This window comes from Leptodactylus fuscus, chromosome 5 (genome assembly GCF_031893055.1).
Source record: "Leptodactylus fuscus isolate aLepFus1 chromosome 5, aLepFus1.hap2, whole genome shotgun sequence".
Classification (NCBI taxonomy): Eukaryota; Metazoa; Chordata; class Amphibia; order Anura; family Leptodactylidae; genus Leptodactylus; species Leptodactylus fuscus.
The window spans coordinates 214,125,125-214,146,438 of NC_134269.1; the positions used below are offsets into that span (position 1 = coordinate 214,125,125).

General features: G+C 45.3%; 3 pseudogenes; all 3 read left to right on the forward strand.

Moving 5' to 3' along the window:
- Nucleotides 1–230: 230 nt before the first annotated feature.
- LOC142204611 (E3 ubiquitin/ISG15 ligase TRIM25-like) lies at nucleotides 231–1,950 on the forward strand (annotated as a pseudogene).
- Nucleotides 1,951–9,634: 7,684 nt separating this feature from the next.
- On the forward strand, nucleotides 9,635–11,672 carry LOC142204059 (E3 ubiquitin/ISG15 ligase TRIM25-like; annotated as a pseudogene).
- A 5,248-nt stretch (nucleotides 11,673–16,920) lies between these two features.
- On the forward strand, nucleotides 16,921–18,827 carry LOC142204060 (E3 ubiquitin-protein ligase TRIM39-like; annotated as a pseudogene).
- Nucleotides 18,828–21,314: the final 2,487 nt, after the last annotated feature.

A 21,314-nucleotide genomic window follows, 5' to 3' on the forward strand; every position in this document is an offset into this window, starting at 1 on the left:
TTTGTTTTATTTGAAATGTAATCAATGCGATTTTTAATGGAGTTTTGACAGATTTGTTAAGTGTCCTTTGTTAACATTTTCTGATGAATCAAGACAAGACATCATTTCTCAGCTAGTAGATTATGGGGACAATAGAGAAGTCTCAGCCGCACGTTGTGTTCTATACTGGAATGTCACATATGCTGGAACACGCCCTGTAAAATACAACTTAGTTTCATTTGTTGAAAGCCATGGCGTCTGCTGATTTGAGAGACGAGCTGGACTGTTCCATCTGTCTGAACCTTTATACCGATCCTGTAACCCTGAGATGTGGACACAACTTCTGCTGGGTCTGTATTGATCAGTTCCTGAATACACAGGATGAGTTTGGAGTTTATTCATGTCCTGAATGTAGAGAAGAGTTTCTGGAGCGGCCTGTACTGCAGAGGAACATAACTCTACGTAATGTAGTAGAACGTGTCCTGTCTACTGAGCGCCATCAGGAGGAGATCACCGGGATCTGCTGCACTTACTGTATTCACTCTCCTGTACCTGCTGTGAAGTCCTGTCTACACTGTGAAGCTTCTCTGTGTGATAACCATCTGATAGTTCACAGCAAGTCACCAGAACACGTCTTATGTGATCCCAGCACCAACCTGGAGAAGAGGAAATGTTCTGTCCATAAGGAAGTTCTAAAGTACTATTGTACTAAGGATCCCGTATGTATCTGTGTGTCCTGTAGATTTGTCAGAGAACATCAGGGACACCAGGTGGAGATGCTGGATGAGGCTTCTAAGAAGAAGAAAAACAAACTGAGGAAAGAGTCCGGAGTCTGGAGGAGAGCAGGAGAAAAGCTCAAGGGAAAGCATCTGGAGAAGCCGAGAGAGTCACTGCCCTGTTTATAGACATCAGGAGACGTCTGGACAACCTGGAGAAGAAGGTCCTGAGTGAGATCTCCAGGCAGGAGGAGCAGCGGTCATTGTCACTGTCTGATGTGATCCAGAAGCTGGAAATAAAGAAGGCCGAGCTGTCCATGAAGATGCAGCACATTGAGGAGCTGTGTAACATGACTGATCCACTGACTGTCTTACAGGATCCAGACACAGGTGACTTGTGTGATCCTGAGGAGGGGGGAGGTGATGAGGACACAGGGGGACATGATAAGACACATGATGTAGATGTGGATGGAATTACAGGGATGTTACATGCAGGTCTCTCTGATATAATGACATATCTACAGACCATCTCACCCGCAAAACCAGAAGAAATGAGGCCACAACCCCCCAGCGCCCGATCTCTGCCCAGTCACACCCAAGATTTACCTGTGTCAGGTACAGAATATGGGGGTGATGGTGTAATAGTCAGGACTGGGGGTGTTGGGGGGAAGGTAGCGGCTGCAGGAGAGGGAGGGATCTATGGGCAGGGTCCTGCAGACATATTACAGGATGTAAACACGGCTGGTAATAATATCCGAATATTACAGGACCTGAAAACTGCAACCTGGACAGGAATAAGACAGAATCGTCCAGAAATAGATGAGAGATTCCAGTGTTCTCAGGTGATAAGTATCAGGAGATTTACCTCAGGGCGACATTACTGGGATGTGGAGATCAGGGAATCATGGCTGTGGAGGGTGGGGATGTGTTATCCCAGTATAGACAGGAGGGGGCAGCAGTCATACATTGGAGATAATAACAAGTCCTGGGGTTTATGCAGAATGCAGTGGTGTGATATAATTCAGTATTCAGTGATACATGACAGTAAGGCGATCCAGTTACCTCAGCAGATCTCCAGTAATAGATTCAGGATCTGTCTGGATTATGAGGCCGGGCAGTTGTCCTTCTATGAGCTGTGTGACCCCATCAGACACTTACACACCTTCACTGACACCTTCACCGAGCCCCTTCATGCTGTATTATGGGTATATACTGTAGAGGTTCTATAAAGATATTGGGGGATCAGCGGCTGTGAGGGTCCACCATGATAGAATTAATTTGCCTAGAGACTGGTGATATCACAGGGAGTAGAGTTTACAACCTCTAGTCTTCCCACAATTTGGTGTCATTTACAGTATAATGTGGCTGTATTTTCTTCAGGTGATATATGTGTTTATTTTATTGCATCCTTTTAGTCAAATGTTAAATTTAACATTCAACAGATAAAATACTAATTGTGAAGACCCCAGTTTACATTGATAGTGTCTAATTAAAAACTGCTGATATGGTAGAATTTCGTTATGATCCTTATGTTGCACACCTAATGAATTGACACTGGGGTGGTTGGGGGGGGGGTATATTCTTTATTAACATTCATCTGTAATAATAAGGGACATGCATCAAACATGGAGATTAGGACCTCCCCTCTTCTTGTTATCTGAGGTGCACTACAATAAGTGTCCTACCAGAAACACACCTCTATCTCACAAACCGCCCTCAGTATGTGAGAGCCCGGGACTGTGTGTCTGACACTGTGATCTGTAGTACGGGGGCACCACAAGGTGCAGTTCTTGCCCCTCTTCACTGCTGACTTTAGGTGCAACTAATCTAGCTGTTGCTTACAACTGTGGAGCATATTATATTGTGTGGGGGGGGGAAGCTGTGGAGCATATTTTACTGTGTGGGAGCCACTATGGACCAGATTGTACTCTGTGGGGGCCACTGCAGAGCATATTCTAAAAAATTTGGCTAGTCAATTTTTTCACCACTAAATTTATGGCATGAACTACACGGGGAGCGTGTGTTATATTCCCAAACTGCAGTGCGGCCACTATCTTCCTGCTATTGTAGATGACTATGTTCCCCAGTTGTAGTTGGTGGGGAGACATTCAATGGGAAATTTGTTGCTCAATACAGAACATCAGCTGATCCACTTTGTGGCTTCCCTTGTCCAGGCCCATCAGATGTAAGATAACAAGGTGGTACTGCCGGGTATGGGAAAATGTCAATTAATGGATTAGCACCTGGTATCTAAACCTGAACTGCACAACCTTGGAGGTGTCGCTAGTATCTGGCCATGTTCAGTGAGTGGTACATTGATAACAATCCCATTCCAGAAACGCTGGGGGGGAAATCGCAGCGTTATACAGTACCAGCAAAGCGGATGGGATTCATGCAAATCCCATGCCCACTTTGAGGTAAAATCTGCAGCGCGAACACGCTGCGATTTACAAAACCAGCGCGGTTTTGGAAATCGCAACATGCCAATTCTATCTACAGAAACGCCAGCGACTTTCCAATAGATATAATTGTAATAGAAAGTCCATAGAGGAAAACTCCGTGAAGACTCGCGATGCATTCCTGACACGGTTTTTGCCGCAACGCTTTAGCGCTGCGTATTGTCCTGTGGGGCCTTAGCCTTAATGTATTTTTCTAACAAAAATGACAGAATCAGTAACAGAAGCTGCAAAGTAGATGTGACTATAGAGTTCATACTCCCAAGCTCTCCCAAACGCAGACTGGCGGACGGTTTTGAAGACTACCTTGCACAGATCTGTTTCTCTGCATGTTTTTGGATGGTCACATAAACCTTGTACCCCCTACATGTCCACCCAATAAGGGGGAGTTCACACGATGTAACGTGCCGCGTGATGTGGCACGTATACGGCGTGTGAGACTTTGCGCGCCGTAAACGCTCCCATTGATTTCAATGGGAGGTGGGTTCGTATACGCCGCGTTATTTTGCGGCCGTGATTTTGCAGCCGCAAAATGTCATTTTGAAGTGAATGTGTAACATACCTCCCAACCGTCTCGGAATCTGTGGGACATTTCCGGATTATGGGTCCTGCATTTGACTCCGGATGCAAATGAGTTGAATACAACAGTGAGTGAAGCAGGAGCAATCTGTGGACAGAACCTGCTTTACCGCTGTGCTCCCCATGTCCTCTGGCCCGGGGAGCTGTAGGGCGAGATGTAATGACGTCACTCACATCAGTCCTGCTGCTCCCAGAGCACTCTGCAACTGGGAATGCAAACAGAACAGCAGGGGAGTGAGGAGAGGTGAGTAGGAGTTCTTTTTATGTTAAACTTTGGGTGCCTTGATGTCTATGCCCTGAGGCCTGCTCCATTCTCAGAGAGATCTGCTGCTTTGCCCTATTGTCTTCCTTTGCTGACACCACAATGAGTCCCAACCTCCCCTCTCTGGTATTCACATTGGGTCTTCCATCCATAAATTAGAGCACAGGCTCCCCCTAGTGGATCAGAGGAGAGATTGACTTCATATCTGCAGACGAAAAGAGGAAACTCTACATCCTACTGGGAGAAGACGCTGCCCAATATGTGTTCAACTGTCACCAAACAAGAGGAAGATGAGACTCCACGGACTGTTATACCCCAAACCACCCACCCCACCTCCTTATATAGCGGTCACCAACTAAGAGGTAGATGAGACTCCACGGACTGTTATACCCCAATCCACCCCCCCATACCCACCACTCACCCACCTGAATCCAACTCCCCCCCCCTCCACACACTTTACTAGCTTTGGCAATGCCAAATATCTATTCGGACGTGCCAATAAAGCTTGTTTGATTTGATTGCCATGCTGAAAATACAGGAAGATTCTAGAACCTCTTGCGACAGCCCCTCGTTCCATTAGCAACTGGGACAACATCTTGTCATTGGCACCTCTGATAATCTTCTGTAAATACCAGAGATGGCAAAATGGCTGCCAGCTCTGTTAGTACCCCAAAGGGTAATATGGGCCAAGGATAGAAAAACATTTTACTTCAAATCCCCAAATTTTCCAGTCTTTGCGTTAACCTCTGCTTTGAAGGTATTGTCAACTCTACTCTTAATTACATCTGTTCCTGGAAAAGCTGGGTGACAATATGGTAGTTTAAGCCTTCCTTAGGGGCCGCCTAAGGAAGGTATCATTAGCTATCTAGCCAGTCTTAGCTATCATTGGGGTTTTACACAGCTTTCCTAGAGTCCTGCATGGTACAAGTCTCGTTATGCTGTAAATAAGGTTCAAGTAACACCCAGTTCACCCAGCTTTTGTGGAGTACTGAATGGAAAATCTGCCTATTTATAAACCATTGCCTCTACTATCGCTCTACCATTTTGCCATTCAGGACTCCAAAAAAGCTGAATGGCAAAAAGATCAAGTTGTCCAGTGATAGTGGATCAATTGAAGGAATCATTTGTCATTTAGGACTCTAAGAAAAGCTGGGTGAGCTGTGATGGACACCATATTGGTTGTCAATGAGCTTTTCTAGAGTCCCGAGTGAAAATTGTGCCTAGTTTAGTGAATACAGTATATAACAGCATAGATTTAGATGTAAACAAATTTTAGTAATTTTTCAAAGAAATAAAACGAAACAACAATAACATAATAATGCAGAGTAATGGCAAGTCCAAGGTATGTCACAAAACTTAAGTGGCATTGTAAATCAGCGCCCAGGAGGGGCAGGTACAGAGACTTGCACAACAACCATATAAAATATAAATCCAACACTAAGGGTGCATTCACACTACGTATACTAACAAAATAGTAGAAAAATTGGAAGGGCACTCACCCACATCGAGGCTCGTCTTTGTAAAAAACTTCTTTATTTGAGGCAATACATATCTAAAAGCAATAAGTGCAGGGAGGGAAGAACAGCATGCAAAGGCAAAAGGCAACAGCCGTTTCGCGCAGCTATGTGCGCTTTCTCAAGCCATAGAATGCAAACTTCTTTCAGTACGAGCAGTCCCCATAGAAATGAATGGGCTGCTTCTTTCAGTACGAGCAGTCCCATTGAAGTGAATGGGAAGTGCCGGTGTGTACGGTAAGCTCTGCTCATGCCGAGCCGTACACGCCGGCACATCCCATTCACTTCAATGGGAGCGCTCGTAGTGAAAGAAGCAGCCCATTCATTTCTATGGAGAGTGCTCGTATGCCGGCTCCCATAGAAATGAATGGAGCTGCTTTATACGCCGCTTATTCTGAACGTGTTTTACGTTCAGAATAAGCTTCAGTATACGTAGTGTGAATGCATCCTTAAAGACAACAAAGAAAACAACAGAAAGACAAAGCATACGAAGACACGAAACGAGAGGGGGGCAACAGACAGGGGTAGGCTACAAAATAAGAAAAGTGACAGGAGTCCCCAGAGGACCCGGAAAGGGGGCTATCAGGGGGGATTCAAGCGAAAAGGGAAGAAAACTCACTCGACTCCTGAAACACAACCCATGGCCGCCAGAGGGTCTCAAATTTAGAAGGGTCCAAAGAGTCTTCTGCGACCAAGGCCTCCATCATCCTAATGAGGAGAAACTCCTGGAGCCATTCCGTCAAAGAGGGTGTCACGGTACTACGCCAGTGGCGGGGGATGACAGTCCTGGTGGCCGTGAGAAACTGTCGGAGCAGATCGCCCTTGACTGCGGAGATCTTCCCCGGAATAAGGGAAAGGAGGGCCAGCTGAGGGGAGGGGGGCACGGAGCGACCACTGACCTTAGAATAAACGGAGAAAATAGAGGACCAAAATACCTGTATCTCTCCACAATACCACCAAATGTGGAAGAAAGATCCCACGGCAGCTCCACAGCGCCAACACACGTCAGACACAGACGGGTAGATTCGATGCAGAAGGGTCGGACACCGGTACCAGCAAGACTTTAAAGTTTTTCTCCTGGGCACTACAGGGCAGAGGCAATTTGTGTACAAACAGGAAGGATCTCTCTCAATAGGCAGCAGACAAACGGATGCCCAGATCAGAGTCCCACGCCCTGGTGAAGGGGGGAAGGCCCGGGATAGCAGCTGTCAATAGGATGTCATAAAGGAAAGAAAGTACGCGGGTTGGCACCGCCGATTGATGAAGCGCGGTGTCTAACACAGTCAGGGCAGTGGAGAGTACGGGCTATAGGGAAAACTTACGGAAAAACGCAGTGAGTTGATTATATTCCAACCATGACAAAGAGGAGCCAGGGGAAGAGTCACTGAGTGAACTGAGAGATGGTAAGGGGGAGGACCCCGCAATAGACCCCAACCTAACGTCCTCAGTGGCTGACCAGCAGAGAAAACGGCGAGCAGTACAACCAGGGGGGGAAAACATATTGTTCCGAAAGAGAGGGGTCAGGGGGCCAGGGACCCTAGCCAAGGAGGATGCGCGATAGACGGTATCCCATGTAGATAGAAAGTGCCAAGAGAGTGAAGAGACATGGGTTAGGGCTGGTCGATAATGAGGGGGAATCCATGGGAGAGAAGCGAGATGGGCAGAGAGGAGGTCTGCCTCTATCGAGACCCACTGTTTATCCGTGGCCCGGAAACACCAATCAAAGAGACGTAGCAGGACCGCCAACCGATAAGATAAGAAGGGATCAGGGAGCCCAGCCCCCCCCCCCGTTGGCCTTTCGATGAGTGAGGGAACGGAACCTAATCCTGCTGCGCAAGGGGCCCCAAACGAATCTACCGAATATTGTCTGAAGGGTTCTAAAGAAGTGACTAGGTACAGGAACCGGAATGGCCTGAAATAGGTATAGAAGCCTGGGCACAACGTCCATCTTCAAGGCATTTATACGGCCAAACCATGACAGCCCAAGAGACCCGTAGGTCCGCAAATGCACCGTGGTCTTCTCGAGTAGAGGGAGGTAATTCAGGGCAACCAGGGTAGAGGGATCTGAACACCCAGGTATTTAATTGATTGAGGCTGCCATTTAAAGGGGAAGCTTGTGGCTAGGTGCGTAATTTCCGATTACTCAGGGGAAATGTTGAGTGCCTCGCTTTTCGAGAGATTAACTTTAAAGTTGGACACATTGCCAAAGTGCCGGAATTCATCAAGAATTGCAGAGAAGGATACACGAGGCTGGGTGACATACATAAGCAGGTCGTCAGCGTAAAGAGCCAGCCGAACCTGAGACTTGCCAATTGGAAAACCTGATACATCCGAGCGGGAACGCAATGCGATTGCAAGATGCTCCATTACGAGGGCGTACAATAAAGGGGACAGGGTGCAACCCTGCCGGGTACCATTGCGCACAGGAAAAGGGTCAGATAAAAAAACGTTAGAACAGACCCTCGCCAAGGCGTCACCATACAAAGAGAGGACCTTGTGCAGGAATCCGGAGCCGACTTTCACTTGTTCCAAAGTAGCTCGTAAGAAATCCCAGTGGACGCGGTCAAACACCTTCTCCACGTCGACAGATAGAAGGCATAGGGGGGAACCTCTAGAACGCACCACACCCGCAATTAAGAGAGTTTTGGAGACATTATCTCTGGCCTCACAGCCGGGGATGAAGCCAACTTGGTCGGTATGGATCAGTCGGGGCATCAAGGGAGATGTGGTTGCAGCACCTTATGGTAGTAAAAGTCATGGGCTTTGTCGCTATATGCACAGTGGCCACCACTATATCAATCTTTTGTTACATCTATTCATTACCCTATTAAGATACTTCTCAGGTTATATATCTCCTTCTATGTAATGTTTGCATACAATATTATATTGGCTGTACCGTACGTAAGGTAAAACTTTGCCTTGCTGAACCTATAGCAGGCACTGATCCCACGTTGCAAGCTGGTAATGGGAGTTTATTGGGGGTTCCTCAGAGATCTACATAGTGGATGCTTTAATGAAATGTCTATGTGCGCTGTTGAGAAAGCCCTAGACATGGTGCAGATTGGAGGAGAGCTCTTAAAGGGGTATTCCCACCTCACATACTCATCAGTCTTTACTGCTGTAAAATCTTCTTTCTTCCTGGTTTCTTGCATCATTTGGTGGGCGGGGTTTCACATGCAACCTGCTGTTTAGCTCCACCCCCAAATTTACGTGTAGCTCCGCCCACCCAAATTGGACTATGAAGTACAGGCAGCAGCAACTCCATTCTGTGTTACATACAGAGACTGCCTGTCTCTGCCATCATGAACACAATTGAATTAGCTAGCCTGATAACTGGGAGAACAGAAGAAATGAAAGCAGCTCCTCTCCTCTATCTGAGTGCAGGGACCTAGGTCAGGTGGTGTAGACACAGGAATAGCTAGATACACAGGCTCGCTCCCCTGCACTTAGCCCCTCCTCCCTCTCCCCTGAAAGCAGCAGATACATCACTTGACTCATGAGCAGCTAAGTCAGGGCTGTGGCCACAAAGAATTGAATAAAGTAATATAGTGGATAAACAAAGCAGTTTTACTGAAACAATGTATTTAGGAAAAGTCTTACATCCACATTAACAAGCAGTATAGATAGGATCCTTGTGATGGGACAACCCCTTTAACTCATGAAGGACGTTAATGTATATAGGTACATGTATAGTATATGTTATCACAACAAGGGTAGTAAGACATTCTACCAGGTACTATTGGATAATGGAGCGCTTTTTGGTTTCCCACTATTCTTGATGCTGTGTATTATATGATGCTTTCCTGTCTACTATTATATATCAGTGTCAGACATTATATGTATCTTTTTGAGATCTAATATGAGTTATTTTTACAAATATATATATAAATGCTCGCAGCCCGAAGTGTCACCCTAAACACTGCATTACCATATGACCAGTGAACAGAATAACATATGATGACTGTTAAGCAGATAACCTTATTGTGTCCTGTCTCTACCTTCTGGAAAACAATAAGCTTGGTAAGGAATCACCCCTTTATAAATCTGAAGAAATCAAGTTTCTTCCTTATAACTGGCCAAAGACAAGACATCTGCTCTCTTTTACAACATTATAGGGTTAAAAGTCAGCTGTCAGATGGAGGCTGTACAAAGTCACATGTGCTGAACAAGCCTATAGAATTCACTTTCATTTTCTTGCGAGCCATGGCGTCTGCTGATGTGAGAGACGAGCTGCTCTGCTCCATCTGTCTGACCATTTATACCGATCCTGTAACCCTGAGATGTGGACACAACTTCTGCCGGTTCTGCATTGATCAGTTCCTGAATACACAGGACCAGTCTGGAGTTTATTCCTGTCCTGAATGTAGAGAAGAGTTTCAGGAGCAGCCTGTACTGCAGAGGAACATAACTCTACGTAATGTAGTAGAACGTGTCCTGTCTACTGAGCCCCATCAGGAGGAGATCACCGGGATCTGCTGCACTTACTGTATTCACTCTTCTGTACCTGCTGTGAAATCCTGTCTACACTGTGAAGCTTCTCTGTGTGATAAACATCTGAGAGTCCACAGCAAGTCACCAGAACACGTCTTATGTGATCCCAGCACCAACCTGGAGAAGAGGAAATGTTCTGTCCATAAGGAACTTTTAAAGTACTATTGTACTAAGGATGCCGTATGTATCTGTGTCACCTGTAGTTTGGCCGGAGAACATCGAGGACATCGGGTGGAGATACTGGATGAGGCCTCTGAGAAGATGAAGAAAAAACTGAGAAATGTTCTCCAGAAACTGATCACAAAGAGAGAGAAGACTAAGGAAAGAGTCCAGAGTCTGGAGGAGAGCAGGAGAAAAACTCAAGAGAAAGCATCTGGAGAAACCAAGAGAGTCACTGCCCTTTTTATAGACATCAGGAGACGACTGGACAACCTGGAGAAGAAGGTCCTGAGTGAGATCTCCAGGCAGGAGGAGCAGCGGTCACTGTCACTGTCTGATGTGATCCAGAAGCTGGAAATAAAGAAGGCCGAGCTGTCCATGAAGATGCGGCACATTGAGGAGCTGTGTAACATGACTGATCCACTGACTGTCTTACAGGAACCAGACACAGGTGACTTGTGTGATCCTGAGGAGGGGGGAGGTGATGAGGACACAGGGGGAGATGATAAGACACATGATGTAGATGTGGATGGAATTACAGGGATGTTACATGCAGGTCTCTCTGATATAATGACACATCTACAGACCATCTCACCCGCAAAACCAGAAGAAATGAGGCCACAACCCCCCAGCGCCCGATCTCTGCCCAGTCACACCCAAGATTTACCTGTGTCAGGTACAGAATATGGGGCTGATGATGTAATAGTCAGGACTGGGGGTGTTGGGGGAAAGGTAACGGTTGCAGGGGAGGGAGGGATCTATGGGCAGGGTCCTGCAGACATATTACTGGATGTAAACACGGCTGGTAATAATATAATTGTATCAGATGACCTGAAAACTGCAATCTGGACACAAACACCACAGAATCGTCCAGAAACAGCCGAGAGATTTAAGGGAGATAAACTGATAAGTATCAGGAGATTTGCCTCAGGACGACATTACTGGGATGTGGAGATCGGAAATACAATGGATTGGAGGGTGGGGATGTGTTACCCCAGTGCAGACAGGAAGGGAGAACAGTCATGCATTGGATGTAATAAAAAGTCCTGGGGTTTGTGTGGAGGTTGGTATGCCTTTCAATATGGAGTGGTACATGACAATAAATATATTGACTTACCTCACCAGATCACTAGTAATAGATTCAGGATCTGTCTGGATTATGAGGCCGGGCAGTTGTCCTTCTATGAGCTGTGTGACCCCATCAGACACTTACACACCTTCAATAACACCTTCACCGAGCCCCTTCAGCTGTATTATATGTATTATTTGGTGGCATAAAGATATGTGGACAGAGTAGCATGTGGGAGAAATGGAAGTCTCTCATTGGTGGAGCATTCGGCCTGTAGTACACAGCAGTGGGAAGAGCTTTATCAATAACTGGCTGAATCTTTTGCCTTAAAAACAGCTCCAAAAGCAAAAAATGCTTGAAATCCCATCGAGACCAAAAAACTTGTTGAAAATATCTTTAAAAACCTGAGCTGAATCTCTGCCCCTTCAATGCTCTCAGCTATTGATGCCTTCACTCCATAAGGGGTGGCTGGTGCTGGTTAGGCTCACGGCTTCCCCTGTCATGATACTGCTTCATTTTGTCAGTATGATATGTAATATCCTGTTCTGAACTGTTTGGGCGGCGGGTGAGGTTTGGGGACGGGAGGTGATGATGTTGTGGCTTGTTTCTGTTTGTAACTTATTTCTGTTTGTTTGATTTGTGTGTACATTCGATTATATTCCACTGTATTATTTGCTCTGTTATGCACTTTTCAATAAAACGAGTTTAAAAAAACAACAAAAAACCTGAGCTGAAAACTGAGATAATTATGAAGCTACTTTTTAAGCTTGACACAAGAATCTGTAAGAAGCCATCTTGTTACTATGTCCTTGTAGCCATTTAAAGTCATTTTAAAATGTTAGATTGAAAACTAGGAATGAGGGAATTTTCCAAAAATTTCAGGTCTGGTCAAACCCAAAATTTTTGCGGTTCACCACCAACAAATCACTCTTATACCTTGGGGTCTCTTCAGACCAGTCTTAGGGCAAGTTCACACGATGAAAAATGGTGCGCAATCTGGCACGTATACGCGTGCCAGCATTTTGCGCGCTCAAAAAGCTCCCATTGATTTCAATGGGAGTTACAAGCATATACGCCACGTTATTTTGCGCCCGTGATTTAGAATTTATAAAAAAAAAAAGTTCAAAAGTGCCAAATTGTTGTCTTTCTCTATGTATCACCTATCAAAAACTGTAAACAAAAGGTCATTAGAGATGAGCGAACAGTAAAATGTTCGAGATTCGATATTCGTTTCGAATAGCCTCTCAATATTCGACTATTCGATCGAATATCGAACCCCATTATAGTCTATGGGAGAAAATGCTTCGCTACAGGGGATCCCACCATTCGACTCAGGAGAGTCACCAAGTCCACTATCACACCCCAGGAAATGAAGCCAACACCCTGGAAAGCAACTGGGACAGCAGGGGAAGCATGTCTGGGTGCATCAAGTACCTTTATTATGTCGGGATCCCTGTCAGCTTGCGATATGCCGCAGCTGACTTTTTCACATAGGAATGCATTGACCAGCGTTGATTGGCCAGTCTACGGGATTTGGCCAATCAACGCTGGTTCTCCTGAGGAGGCGGAGTCTAAAATCGATCCACAGCAGTTTCCATTCTGGTCCGATTTTAGACTCCGCCTCCTCCGGCAGAACCAGCGTTGATTGGCCGAATCCCATAGACTGGCCAATCAACGCTGGTCAATGCATTTCTATGGCGAGATATAGCAGTGCCAGTGCGGTTAGCCCGGCTACTCCGGATAGATGAAAGAGCTCTGCACTACACCCAACCATCCCTCCAGCTACTCCTCCTGTACTAACACGACTAGCTTAGCTTGGCCACTCCTTAGTACTACTAACACGCTCAGCTCGGCTGTTCCTTAGTGTAATAGCCGTGCTGAGCGTGTTAGTAGTACAAACCCCAACCCCCCCCCCACCCACCCCAGACCCCAAGGTATGAACATGTTTCTATAATAACTACCCTGGGTCTTCAATACGCCAAATCTAGCCTTAGTGAACTACTTGACCATGAAGGACACTCCAACCACCATCAGGCTCAGGAAGATTTACTACAGGAAAGTGCCCTGAGGGATACCACTAATGCCATCTTCCACACTGCAGGCCACTTCAACATTGTGCCAGTCCTGAAGAATGCTGAAGTGTTGATCGAGCTGACTATAACCACCTTGAGCCCAACCGTGACTGACTTACTCCTCACATTCTCCTTGCATTCCTCCTCTGGATTGCTACATTGTGACCATGGCACGTGTTTTCCAAAGTTGTGCCATTCCACCAAATCCCACTCCATGATCCCATTAAGCCTCAGATATGGAGTCAATTCAGTGATTCAGTCCTGGAATCCGTTCCTACATAGACCCTAAACCTGTGGGTGTCACTTCAATAAACCTTACAGAAAACAACCACGGTGAAGTCAATTTTCTCAGACCTACTGGGCCCTGACTTTCGAGAAGAGATTGAGATTGAACGTGGGCTACGAGCCTTAAGAGCTAAACCTTGTCCCTCTAACCCCCACTGGGACATTATATGCCGTCTTTTTTGTTCCAGGGTCCATGATGCCATCCTTAATAGGCCAGGAACAAACAGGGTTTGTGCCTGGAAAAGAGGGGAAATTTAACACCTCTCGGCTAATTCGCCTACTTTACGTGACATAGAGTAGAAACATCCCTCTTGTCCACTTAGGTACCGACCCTGACAGGATTAGTTGGGCAGTTATGAAAGCAGTTTGGGAAAAATTTCTCCCTGCATTTATCACAGAAATTTTTTCACTCAATACTTGCCCCACTGCCTGCATCAAGGTCAATGGATCTCTCTCTGAGCCTTTCAGTATCAATAATGGTACCCGGCAGGGAGCCCCTTGTCCCCTGCCCACTTTATGCTGGTGATTGAAACCCTCATTCAAAAATTAAGATAGTCCCTCTCCATGCAGGGTATCACAAGTGGCGACTTCTACCACATCACAGTTGCCTTCGCAGATGACTTAGTGCTCGATCTCTTTAATCCTTCCTCTGCTATCCCCGAGGTTCTCCGTATATTCGCCCTTTTCAGACAAGTGTCTAACTTTAGGATTAATTTCGACAATTCTGAGATACTTAACGTACAACATTTGAAAACCTCCACCTCTCTCTCAACTACGCCCCCTCCTGGCTGACCTCACAGCAGACGCTATCTAAAATTCACATCCGTGTTGCCTCCAGAATGTGCAGGAAAAATATTCTTAAAACATATATCCTCCCTAATATATTCTATGTCCTGCAAACAGTTCCTATCCTGCTTCCTAACTCTTTGTTACAAAGCTTCCGTGGTCTTTTCCTCTCATTCCTGTGGAAAAACTCCACCCAAGTCTAACTTATTCCTCACTAACTTGGCAGAAAATGAAAGGTGGCTTCACACTCCCCGACATACAATCGTACTATAAGGCTATCCGCCTGTCGAGATGGCTAGAATTAGTCTCCACTAATTCTCCCCTCATCCATATTTCCCTGGAACGGCGCTTACTTCCTGCTCCCTTCCATTGGTTCCTCTGGTCTTCTGGCTACATCCCTAAGCTACCACTGTAGTATTAGGGGTGTCAGTTAGTGCTATTAATGGGTTAATAAATGCCACCAAATAACTTTGGCAGCGTTTTGAGTGATTTCTGGGGGTCTCTGTCATATTCTGCATTTGCTTACATCAGAGGTTCCCAAACTTTTTTTCTCGTATACCACTTTCAAAATTTTACTGGTTTCGGTGGACTCACTGCTGCTACATTTCTACCATGTTCCCAAAACTCGTCAAAAAATGTGAAGATTATATCTAACAATGGAAATTTGCATCGCGGCTGAGCTCCCTGGGGGTCCACCTGGACCACTTTGGGAATCACTGGTTTACATCCCTATCTTCCTGTGGTTTGTTTCCTACACGTTCCATGATGCCTCAATTCTCCTACCTCTCTCACTGACTGACCCTCTCCCTTTCTCACACACTTCCCCGTCCATGTTCACCTAGCTAGCCCGCCCACAACACCCTCAGCAGCCATCTGTAGACTCCTAGTTCGCAATCACCACCCCTCCCTCTCTCACTCACTGCCTCCTCCCTTTTTCCCTAACTAGCCCACCCATTACACCTTCAGCAGCCATCTTTAGACACTTTTTTTTCTCAATCATGCCCATAGGCTCATTCAAGATATAGTATCAGCTGCCAGGACAGGTCTACAAGATGTCTGCTGAACTTTCTTCCTGTGGACACACAAGTTGGGCATCTTCTCCCAACTTCTCCCCCAGAAGATCCTGCCTTATTACCTGGTTAATCTAGGTGGCCGAACGATCCACATGCTCTTTCCAGTTCCAGTAAGGTCAATACTGTCAGACCTGGGTCTGGCCTTCTATTTGATGGTATATAGCAGGATTTACTGTAACTTTGTGATATATTTCATTATAAAGATAGTGATTCTCAAAGCTTTGTATTATATAATGCTCTCCAGGATGTCAGATACCCGGAATTTAATGTAGAATTTTGGTATAATATTATTATTTTAATTATTATTATGGGGGGGGGGGGGGTTAACGCTAGGGATAAATCATTTATCTTTTTAATATTCTCTTAAGTCTGTTAAGATTTATGATGTTCCCAATGATATATTCATAACTATATACTCGTGTATAAGCCCGCAGTATCGCCACGGTCCTGCCTCTGCTGGAAACCAGTGGCGGCAGGAGCTTGGCGATGCTACTTGAAAAATCACAGGTCCACAGGTGTCTTGCCGACTCATGTGTCAAATGAATGGGTTTGGGTTTGAAAAGTGAGCTCTTGTGAGCGTTTTATGCTCTTCTCGGCGAAACTGTTGTTTTTTTTTTTAACCGGACACAAAGTCGGACATGCAGGACTTTGTGTCCGGTAAAAAAAAAAAAAATGGTTTCACTGCGGAGAGCAGAAGACGCTCACCGGCAGACACTGAAAGCCAGATTTCTGTCTCCTGTCGGCAGAAGACAGAAACCTAAAAACACAGATCTGGCACTGGTGTGAACCCGCCCTTAGGTATCCCTGTGTCTGAAAGTGCTCGGTCTACTTAATACAGGGTATCTGCAGTGCTCCTATTCCGTCAGGTAGGGGTTAATAGGTGCACTGCAGACACCCTATAATGAGCCAGGCTGAATTCCAAGTGGGGAAAAAAAAAAAAAAACAATCCTCAATCTTAGGGAAGGGGCAGTCAGACAACCAAAACACCCCCTCGCCTTCCCCAGCACCCAGAATCTACTGCACCCGAAAACTCCGTCCATTTTCATTTTTCAAATTTATCAGTAGCTGCTTCATTTTCCCCTCTTGGCTTATACTCGAGTTAATACGTTTTCCAAGCTTTTTGTGGTAAAATTAGGGGCCTTGGCTTATATTCGGGTCGGCTTATACTCGAGTATATATGGTATATATAATTTTTCAGTCTCAACAAGAGTGCTGTGTGTTCTGAAATGTTAATTATATGGCGTGAACAGAATAAAATATTACATAAGTTCCTCTCTATACTGCCCTGAAAGCAATAATCCTGGTAAGAACTGAGAACAGCTGAAAAAAATCAACTAAACTTGTTACTGACTGATCTGTTCTCATCTAGAAGGCTGTAGCGTTAATAGTCTGCTCTCAGCTGTAAACCAAATGCAGCGTCATATGAGAAACACGCCCTATTATATGCTCTTCCAGGTTTTTTTTGTAAATCCTGAAGCCATGGCGTCCGCTGATTTGAGAGCTGAGCTGCTCTGCTCCATCTGTCTGACCATTTATACTGATCCTGTAATCCTGAGATCTGGACACAATTTTTGCCGAGACTGTATCGATCAGCACCTGAATACACAGGACGAGTCTGGAGTTTATTCCTGTCCTGAATGTAGAGAAGAGTTTCAGGAGCGGCCTGTACTAAAGAGGAACATAACTCTACGTAATGTAGTAGAACGTATACTGTCTACGGAGCCCCATCAGGAGGAGATCACTGGGATCTGCTGCACTTACTGTATTCACTCTCCTGTACCTGCTGTGAAGTCCTGTCTACACTGTGAAGCTTCTCTGTGTGATAACCATCTGAGAGTCCACAACAAAGGACCCGAACACATCCTAACTAATCCCAGCACTAACTTGGAGAAGAGGAAATGCTCCATCCACAAGGAAGTGTTAAGATTTTACTGCATCGAGGACGCTGTTTACATCTGTGTGTCCTGCCGTTTGGCTGGAGAACATCAGGGACATCAGCTGGAGAAGTTGGATGAGACCTCTGAGAAAAAGAAGAAGAAACTGAGAAATGTTCTCCAGAAACTGACCACAAAGAATAAGGAGACTGAGGAAAGAGTCCAGAATCTGGAGGAGTGCTGGAGAAAAGCTCAAGAAAAAGCATCTGGAGAAGCCGAGAGAGTCACTGCCCTGTTTATAGACATCAGGAGACGACTGGACGACCTGGAGAAGAAGGTCCTGAGTGAGATCTCCAGGCAGGAGCAGCATCAGTCACTGTCACTATCTGTGGTGATCCAGAAGCTGGAGATAAAGAAGGCCGAGCTGTCCATGAAGATGAGCCACATTGAGGAGCTGTGTAATATGACTGATCCACTGACTGTCTTACAGGATCCAGACACAGGTGACTTGTGTGATCCTGAGGAGGGGGGAGGTGATGAGGACACAGGGGGAGATGATAAGACACATGATGTAGATGTGGATGAAATTACAGGGATGTTACATGCAGGTCTCTCTGATATAATGACATATCTACAGACCATCTCACCCCCAAAGCCAGAAGAAATGAGGCCACAACCCCCCAGCGCCCGATCTCTGCCCAGTCACACCCAAGATTTACCTGTGTCAGGTACAGAATATGGGGGTGATGATGTAATAGTCAGGACTGGGGTGTTGGGGGGGAGGTAACGGCTGCAGGGGAGGGAGGGATCTATGGGCATGGTTCTGCAGACATATTACTGGATGTAAAAACCGCGGATAATAATATTCTTATATCAGACGACCAGAAAACTGCAACCTGGACAGAAAAAAGACAGAATCGTCCAAAAACAGCAGAGAGATTCCAGGGGGGTCCTCAGGTGATAAGTATCAGGGGATTTACCTCAGGATGACATTACTGGGATGTGGAGATCAGTGGAATGTGGATGGTGGGGATGTGTTATCCCAGCATAGACAGGAGGGCAGATCAGTCAGTCATTGGAGATAATAACAAGTCCTGGAGTTTATGTGGAGGGCAGTGCAGGTATAATAATCAGTGTTCAGTGAGACATGGCAGTAAAGAGATCCAGTTACCTCATCAGATCTCCAGTAATAGATTCAGGATCTGTCTGAATTATGAGGCCGGGCAGTTGTCCTTCTATGAGCTGTGTGACCCCATCAGACACTTACACACCTTCACTGACACCTTCACCGAGCCCCTTCATGCCGCACTGCATGTTTGGGGAGGTTCTATAAAGATATTAGGAGGGATCAGCAAATGGAAAAAATGGAAGAATCTCTTTGGTGGAGCATTTGGCCTATAGAACACAACAGTGGGAGGAGCTTTTGAGTCGTCATGTCAGGCCCCTCCCAGTGCACTTGCAGGCTGATTTGTATATTTATGAGATGAAGGTCCTCTCTTCATTGCTTCTTCAGTTTATGGCCAGTAGATATATTTCTGCTCTTATTAAAGGGATTCTATCATTAAAAACTTTTTTTTTCCAACTAACATGTCGTAATAGCCTTAAGAAAGGCTATTCTTCTCCTACCTTTAGATGTTTTCCTCGCCCCGCCGTTTGGTTAAAAATTCGTTTTTTCATCGGTATGCAAATTAGTTCTCTCTTAGCACTGGGGGCAGGCCCCAGCACTCAAACAGCACTGGGGGGGCATCCCCAATGCTGCGAGAGAACTCTCTCCAGCGCCGCCTCCATCTTTGTCAGCAACGGCCTCTTTATCGTCTTCTTCCGGCTCTAGGGATCACACTTATGCGCCTGCTCATTCGGCTCTGCTATCCGGCCGCAGGCAGAGCCGAGTGCACATGCCGGTGGCCATTTTTTTGCGCATGCGCAGTACACTCCTGTAGTTCTATAGTATAGCACTATTGTGGCCCGATGGCAGAGCCAATTGCGCAGGCGCACAAGAGTGACCCCTAGCGCTGGAAGAAGAAGATGAAGAGGCCTTTGCTGACGAAGATGGAGGCGGTGCTGGAGAGAGTTCTCTCACAGCATTGGGGACACCCCAGTGCTGTTTGAGTGCTGAGGCCCGCCCCCACTGCTGCGAGAGAACTAATTTCCATCCTGACGGAAAACGGATTTTTAAACGAACAGTGGGGCGAGGAAGATATCTAAAAGTAGGAGAAGAATAGCCTTTCTTAAACCTTTCCTGACATCTGCCATACTAGTACGGCGCATGTCGGGTGTTTAACTATGTTACACAGTAGACAGCCAGCACTAATGCCTCCGATTGGTCCCCGGACCGATCGGAGGCATTAACCCCTTCGGCGCCTCGGTCAAAAGCGCCGGAGGTGCCATTTTGTCGGCAGCGCATGGGCGCCGCCATTTTGCCGGTGATCGCAGGTGCCTGGAGCAAGCTCCAGGGCCGTCGTCACGTTTCCATGACAGCTGGGAGCCTTGTAAAGGCTCCCGGCCGGTCTGCAGTCTCTTTCTTTTGCAGGCTGGTCTATGCAGCCTGCAAAAGAAATGATTATTTTTTGCAATGCATTGTAATGCATTGCATTACTGATCAGACCCCCTGGGGTTCAAGACCCCCTAGGGGGTCTAATAAATGAAAAAAAAAAAAAGTAAAAAAAAATAAACAAATTTAAAAAGTATTACAAATTCAAATCACCCCCCTTTCCCTAGAACACATATAAAAGTAGTTAAATACTGTGATACACATACATGTTAGGTATCCCTGTGTCCGAAATCGCCCGCTCTACAAATCTATAAAAATATTTTTCCTTTACGGTAAACGCCGTAGCGGGAAAAAATAGTCAAAAGTGCCAAAACGCCGTTTTTTCACTGTTTTGATTCTGATAAAAATTGGAATAAAAAGTGATCAATAGCATTTCCCGAAAATGGTAGAACTAAAAAGTACACCCGGCCCCGCAAAAAAAGACGCCATATGCACGTATAAAAAAGACGTATAAAAAAGTTACGGCTGTCAGAGTATGGCGACTTTTAGAAAAAAAAATTTTTAACACAGTTTTGGATTTTTTTTAAGGGGTTAAAATGTAAATAAAACCATATAAATTTGGTATCCCCGGAATCGTACCGAAACATAGAATACAGATGACAGGTCATTTTGGCTGCACAGTGAACGCTGTAAAACCGAAGCCCGTAAGAAAGTCGCAAAAATGCATTTTTTCTTCAAATCCACCCCATTCTGAATTTTTTTTCCAGCTTCCCAGTACATTATACAGATTAATGGTGGCATCAAGAAGAAAAATTTGTCCCACAAAGACTAAGACCTCATATGGCTCTGGGAGCAGAGAAATAAAAAAAGTTATGGGGTTTAGAAGGAGGGGAGTCAAAAACTAAAAACAAATCGAAAAATGCCATCGGCGGGAAGGGGTTAAGGCTATTCCGACATGTTAGTTAGAAAAAAAACGTTTTTAATGATAGAATCCCTTTAAGGGCCCAAACAATGCACTACTATTGGTTCGGGAAGCATTTTGGACCTGATAGACTCTCTTTAATATTAGACAGCAAAGCTTTCAAAAAGTATTATACCACCATTTTGCCCTGTTATAGTACAGTCATACGGCAGCTTCATCGGTCTAAGAGATCTATATGGTAAAGTATGCAATTGGGAATGTTATCCCATTCCTAATGTGGTCTTTTTACTTTTTGTTTTCATTTTACACCCAGACTTCCAAAAGCTATATTTTTTTATTTTTCCTTTTACATAGCCATATGAGGGTTTTTTTTGTTTTTTTTTATAAGCAAGACAAGTTGTATTTCCTAATAACACCATTTAAAATTCCATACAATGTAATAAAAAGTTGGAATACAAAATTACATTCTACCTTTAATCTACAGGTTGGTACAATTACATCAATACTAAATTTATAAAGTTTTTAGGTTTTAATATTTTTTTTGTAGAAAACACTTCCGAAATCACCATATTCTGATGATTTTTCT